Here is a 7,500-nt window from a genome sequence, read left to right as displayed (position 1 = left end):
AAACAAGAGATGAAGCCATCCTATCTGTGTCACCAGAAGGGGAGGCTACGTGGAGAACGTCACGATATGGTGAGTTCCCCGCGTCACTTCAAGTACTCGTAAAGAAACTTGAAGCAGATAAAAAAAAAATAAAAAAAAAAAAATGCATGCCCGAAAATAAACAGATAGAGAAAGTGGTTCCTGATGGTCGTATGATTGCTTTGATGAATCTGAGTTTTGTTCAAATCGCCTGGACGTCCTTACCGATGGCAGAAACGGAGACAGCGTGTTTTGATGTCACTGCCGAGAAAAATAATCGTCAGTCCTTCCTCCGTCATGCAGACCATAACACGACACAAGCTTGACCTTAACTCTCTCCATACGAACGGCGAAAGAGACGACGTTAACAGCGTTTCACCCCAATTACCATCATCAAAATATTGCAAGTGGAAGGCTCTTATACTGAAGAGGTGAATGTTGACAAAGAATACCACAGTTCTGACGACGGAAGCTGAAGGTTGGGTCATTCAGACACCCACTGGACATCCGAGGGGTGTGTGTAGAGGAGAAGAGAGGACTGGCCGTACTGAGTGAGTTAAAGTGTGAAAGGTAAGAGGTCGTTAGATTTCATCGGAAGTCCTTTTTTTTTGCAGACCATAACCCCGAGACAAGCTTGACCTTAAAGTGTGAACAGGTCGTTAAATTTCATCTGAGTCCTTTATTGTGTCTCTTCACGTTCTCTTCTTCGGGGGCAGCCCCCACTCCCCCCCCCCCACGCCTCCCCTCCCCCCACCCCCTGGACCGCTTGACAGACTTTGGGGTGGACCACGGTTTTTGAGTAAGTAATGCCAATAGATGGTCTGTCACAAGTCGAGCTTTTTCTTTGATCATACGCCCTTCCCAGAACAAATACAAATAATGACGTTTCGTTTGGTATGACCTACTTTGCTTGCTTGTCATAATTATTGTCGTAACTAGCATCATGATCATCATCAGCGTCACCGTGGGCTGCTTCGCTAGACAATTCACCTACCGGGGATCCATCATCAGCAATAAAGGATCCAAACCAGAAATCCTCCCGAGGGTGGCAAAGACAACACCAGCACTGTCCTTACTCAAACATACATGGAAAGACTGCGAAACACTTTTAGGAAACACAAGATCAGACTCCTGCGTGACGGGCGCAATAGGCGAGTGGTTAAAGCGTTGGACTTTCGGTCTGAGGATTCCGGGTTCGAATCATGGCGACGACGCCTGGTGGGTAAAGGGTGGTGATTTTTACGATCTCCCAGGTCAACATATGTGCAGACCTGCCAGTGCCTGAACCCCCTTCGTGCGTATACGCAAGCAGAAGATAAAATTCGCACGCTAAAGATCCTGTAATCCATGTCAGCGTTCGGTGGGCCATGCAAACAAGAACATACCCAGCATACACCCCACCCCCCGAAAGCAGAGTATGGCTGCCTACATGGTGGGGTAAAAACGGTCATACACGTAAAAGCCCACTCGTGTACATACGAGTGAACGTTGGAGTTGCAGCCCACGAACGCAGAAGAAGAAGAAGACTCCTGCGTGTTCCGTCTTTCTGAATTTTTGCGAGACATGGACCCTTGTGGCGGATTTGGAAAGAAGAATTCAAGCCATAGGTATGAGATGTTATAGCAATATGCTGAAAGTCAGATACACTGATGACATTTCCATTGAACATTGAACCTTATGAAGATCTGCACTGATGACATCTCCATTGAACATTGAACCTTATGAAGATCTACACTGATGACATCTCCATTGAACATTGAACCTTATGAAGATCTACACTGATGACATCTCCATTGAACATTGAACCTTACGAAGATCTGCACTGATGACATCTCCATTGAACATTGAACCTTATGAAGATCTGCACTGATGACATCTCCATTGAACATTGAACCTTATGAAGATCTGCACTGATGACATCTCCATTGAACATTGAACCTTATGAAGATCTACACTGATGACATCTCCATTGAACATTGAACCTTATGAAGATCTGCACTGATGACATCTCCATTGAACATTGAACCTTATGAAGATCTGCACTGATGACATCTCCATTGAACATTGAACCTTATGAAGATCTACACTGATGACATCTCCATTGAACATTGAACCTTATGAAGATCTACACTGATGACATCTCCATTGAACATTGAACCTTATGAAGATCTACACTGATGACATCTCCATTGAACATTGAACCTTATGAAGATCTACACTGATGACATCTCCATGGAACATTGAACCTTATGAAGATCTGCACTGATGACATCTCCATGGAACATTGAACCTTATGAAGATCTGCACTGATGACATCTCCATGGAACATTGAACCTTATGAAGATCTACACTGATGACATCTCCATTGAACATTGAACCTTATGAAGATCTGCACTGATGACATCTCCATTGAACATTGAACCTTATGAAGATCTACACTGATGACATCTCCATTGAACATTGAACCTTATGAACATCTGCTGACATCGCTACTATGGCCACGTAACAATATCCACTGGCCTTGCGAAAACAATTCTCCAAAGGTACCGTTCCGTTGAGGGATAGGAGACAGAGGGAAGACAGAAAAGTGATGGACTGACAAAACTGCTGAACAGTGAACAGGAGAATCAATCGCAGAGACCCAGGCTTTGACACACAACAGACAAACCTGGAGGAACCTGATGAAAAGTTCCCATGTCTGCCCCCACCCCCAATGACGCTTCACAGAGCTTAGGGAGAAAACAAAAGAACTGTTTTTGAACACAACACAAAAAACTAAAGTTTATAAAAAACCTTTTTGGTGGTGTTTGAATCCTCTTTGTACAGTGGGACACTTTGTGTGTGTGTGTGTGTGTGTGTGTGTGTGTGAGTGAGTATGTATTGCACTGAATGGTGATCAGCAAGTGTTTTAGTGTGCATGGCCCATCAAAACAGAAAGTAGTGAGATGTCATCACCCTTTCCTCACATAGGCTTTCCTATTCACACTGTCCTCTTCTCATCACTTGACAACGGGCCTATGGTCCGAAACGTCGTGTCCCACTGCACAAAGAGAATTCAATCACCACCAAAAAGGTTTTTTTAAATTTTTTATAAACTTTAGTTTTTTGTCTTTGAAGAATCCTGCATTCATTTTTGCCTTCTCAACTGTTTTTGAAATTTGTCACGGTTTAAAAATAGATCCTCTGTGAGTTTTGTTTATGATACTAAGATTTGTTCATTTATAGTTCTCTCAGAAGGAATTACCAAGGTGTGGATCTCAACTGATGGGTTTCTTTTGGTGGGTTTGGAACCGTCTTGTGCTGAGAATAATGTTTTGTGTCAGAGTTCATCATTTTCTTCCATGACTGTTGTTTAATGCATTGTCTATTTTGGGGTTTTTTAATTTATTTTTGGGGCCCTGCTGTCTTAGGTCAGCAAGGGACCGGCTAGCTCGGAAGGGCGAAAAGTGAAGTGATAGTAGCCTGCCGGAGAACCCACTTAGAGTAGGACTAGGTTTTCATCCTCACTAATAGGTCTTTCGCTTTCTGTAGCTTGTTTTTCTTTCATCGCAACCCAACAAAAACGGCGTAAAAATCAAATTGATGATTGTGGCCGTCAACGCAGTGAAAGTGAAAGTCTGTATCGTATGGTGTGCGATGTTATTCTTGTCATTGGCATTGTTTTTTTTTTCATGTCGTCGCTATGGATTGGGAAACAGTTTCAAGAGTGTTTATGTTTGCTTGTTTACTTGTTTGTTTAACTGTTTGTGCTGAAAAGGATACTTGCATGGATTTTTTTAAAATTCCTTTTTATCCCTGCTCATCTTGAACTGACTGCTTCATGAGGCGATTTTACAAGACGGTGATCTGTAATAATTGGGGGGGGGGGGGGGGGGGGTTGTGTGTGTTTTCTTGTGGTTGCCAAGAAAAAAAAAAAGATTATGACCAATACGGATTTAAAAAAAAATTGCTTCATTTCTGTACACTTGTTTGTTTATATGTTTGCATTCCCCTGTTGTTCACGATCTTGATTATTAAAGCTAGAGATTCTGTTTCTAGACATGACATCAGTGCTTCCTTTGTGTTTCAAGTTTCACCTCAGCCTGGCCTCTTAAACCTTGGCAACTTCGGAACAACCCATACAGCGACTGGCCTTTCAATGTGGCCTCAGTTTGGATTTCCCTCCACTTTTTTTTGTTGTTGTCTCTGTTGCATGCAAATCTACGGAGTACATCCTTGTTTTTGTTTTTTTCATTTCATTCTTCTCTTGTCTCGTTGTCTCTCTGTCTGTCTGTCTGTCTGTCTCTGTTTCTCTGTCTCTTTGTCTCTCTGTCTCTGTCTGTCTCTTTTTCTCTTTGTCTTTCTGTGTCTGTGTCTCTTTCTCCTTGTCTCTCTGTGTCTGTGTCTGTGTGTCTCTGTCTCTTTCCCTGTGTCTCTGTCTCTGTCTCTCTCTCTTTCTCTCTGTCGGTTTTGTTGTTTTTCGTTTTTGTGCTGCTCGTGATATTTTCTCAGTCATTAGTCGGTGAGAAAAAAAATGAATGGGGGATAAATCGCTCACACACCCGCACACGCACACAGGCAGACAGACCTACACATACAAAAAAAAAACCAACAACAAAAAAACAAACAAACAAACAAAAACAACAACAACAACAAAAACACGCACGCACGCACGCACGCACACACACACACACACACACACACAGAATTTTAATCAAGACGATTCTGTACCGCTGCGCTACAAAACACTTTATATTCCAATATTCTGCCAGTCGACTGTCCAAGTTTTGTGCCTGCATCGGCGTCACTTTATGAGATACCACGTTGACTAATGACAGCAGTCAGGAGATAAAAATGATTCCTCAAGTTTCTCAATCCATCCCCTTTACAACAGAATATAACTTGTCCTGAAAATGAAATAACCCTGTTCCACAACTAAAGTTTGAACCAACCTACCTTCAAGCGTGTGGTGAATTCGAGCTAAAGGGGTGGGGTGGCGGAGGAGGGATGAGGAGATAGGGGGATTCAGCCTAGCTCCGTGACAAAGCGATTGCGGTCGTTCCCACTTCATCCCATCTCAATCCCTTGACCGCTGGGGTCGTTGGGGGGACATGAGGAAGATGTCAAAGCTCGCCACGCCGTTCTGTTGGCAGCCGCTGTCGTGAGGAGATCTGGCTTCGTCATTTTGGTCCATTCCTTGACGTTGTCGGACCAGCTCTTTCTCTGCCGCCCCCCCCCGTCTGCGCCCTCTCTCTACAGCCCCTTGCAGGATGGTTTTGGAGAGGGTGTTATGTCGTATGACGGTCGTTAGTAGGGGTTTAGTCGGTGGGTGATAAAGGGTGTGAAGGCCCAACACTCGGCTTTTATCACAGATTGACATAAGCTTACATTTGGGCCAACAGCAAAGTGAGAGCTGTATTATCAATGGTTTCTCCAGTCAATGGGAAACCATGTACAGCTTAGTCTTTTGTGAAGGACTATGACTCTCAAACTAGGAGGCAAAAATTGCACTGGCTCTTAGTGCTGCAGCCTTGTGGGCTAGTTGGCCTTTGGGAACCATCCCAACGCCGACTGTCCTAAAACCCTCTTGGCCGAGAGAGTGGGGATGTACTTGGGCAAGACACTCTCCACTAGAGTCAAATTCTATCCATAATAGTCGGAACAGCAGTTGCCTCCTCTGCTGTTCTGGTGGTCATAGTCGGACACGACTGACTATTATATATATATATATATATATATATATATATATATATATATATATATATATATATATATATATAGGGTGTTGTTTGGAGAGTGGTGGTGGTGGTGACGGTGGTTATGCTAGGAGGACCAGACACGTGTGTCATGCTCAAGGCCACCCGGGATCAAATAAAAACACACTGACTCTTTCAAGATAATATGCCACACTCTCAAGAGCAATTAACAGTCAGAGTAAGTAAACGAGGGGAAAAAAATAATAAAAAAGAAGATAAAAGAAAAATCTCAGAACAGTATTACTATTGTTAAAGTAAGTAAATGGAAGAAAACAACAACAACAAAAAACAGCAACAAGAACAACAAACAAAACAATTGAAAAAAAAAGTAAAAGAAAAATCGTGAGAACAGTATTACTTTTAACAAAGTTAATGATCAATATAAGAGCCATACTAATGATTGTTGACTACATACGTGCCTTGTGTGTGTGTGTGTGTGTGTGTGTGTGTGTGTGTGTGTGTGTGTGTGTGTGTGCGTGCGCGCGCGCAGTCATGCTTATATGGTCGCTCACACAACCGGGCCACGTGTATGCGAATGCACGTTTTGCACTTGACCATAATGTCTCTTCGTCTCGGTTTCTGTTATCTCTCTGTCTCTCTCTGTCTCTGTCTCTCTCAAAACAAGAGAGGCAAGGCCTTCAAGACTCACACTTTAAAAAAAAAATCTAATCGTTAAAATGTGTTCTGTATTATTATAAAACTGTCTTACCCATTACACTATCATGGCTCCTTAACCGACGTTCTAAAATTCAATATTTGAAGATACTTTTTTAAAGAGCGATAAATCAATTGCGGTATTCGCAGTGAGAACGCTGTTTAAATCATATTATTCTGGTGTATCTTGGGCATTCAAAAAATCTGTAATGGCAATAAAAAAATTCTTTTTAAGTCCGCGGTAAAAGAGACGTGGCTATCGCCGCAATCACATTGCAACATTTAGCCGTTTTCTCTAGATCTAGATAGATGTACAAGTTTAGTTACACCCGCTGGGAATGTAGTATGACACGGTCGATTCAATTTCTCTTTTATGTTCATTCTAGTTTCATAGTTTTAAAGTTGATATGAAAATTTGGTATTTTGTTAAACTAATAACATGTAGAGCCAAGTACAAGTACTTCTAAACGTCGTATGAAGTGAAAAGGACTTCATTTTAAGAAAAGTCAAGACTGGAAATTTTTTCGTTTCATCAATTCAAGGGTATTAACTCGCATGGTTTACAATTTTTAACTGTGAATTCCGACTCATTCTGTGGATATTTTTATGGCAGTTTGGGGCATAATCCAGTAAGTGTTGAGGCGTTCACAAATCTTTCTCTGAATAAATATTTAACGGTCTCCTTCTCCAACTTTCCATCACATGTTATCGTGTATTGTCCATTGAATATAGGATTGAACGGGCAGGTCAACAACTTGAAACAAAATGGCGTCCTTCGCGTTTGCGAAGAATATGAGCACGCGCTTTAAATGTGTATAAATATGTGTACGCAATTGATTTTTGCCCATGACCTTCAGGGCTCAGCCAATAGATCTATAAAGTCCACTCGTCGTATTGATTTTAATATTTTCCGAAAAAGACCACACGGGCGAATGAACATAGTGAAAGCCCTGTACACTGAGAGTAAAGCACACAAGCTTGTTATGTATTGAGTATAATTTCAAAATGTAATGTTTAAGATGAGAATGATCAGTTTAAAGCAAATTAAGTCCCCTAGCATTAATTACAGAATAATTTCCCTTTTTTTACTATC

Source organism: Babylonia areolata, chromosome 25, assembly GCF_041734735.1.
Source record: "Babylonia areolata isolate BAREFJ2019XMU chromosome 25, ASM4173473v1, whole genome shotgun sequence".
In the NCBI taxonomy this organism is placed as follows: domain Eukaryota; kingdom Metazoa; phylum Mollusca; class Gastropoda; order Neogastropoda; family Buccinidae; genus Babylonia; species Babylonia areolata.
The sequence above is the reverse complement of the archived record's forward strand: the minus strand, read 5'-3'. Positions refer to the sequence as shown.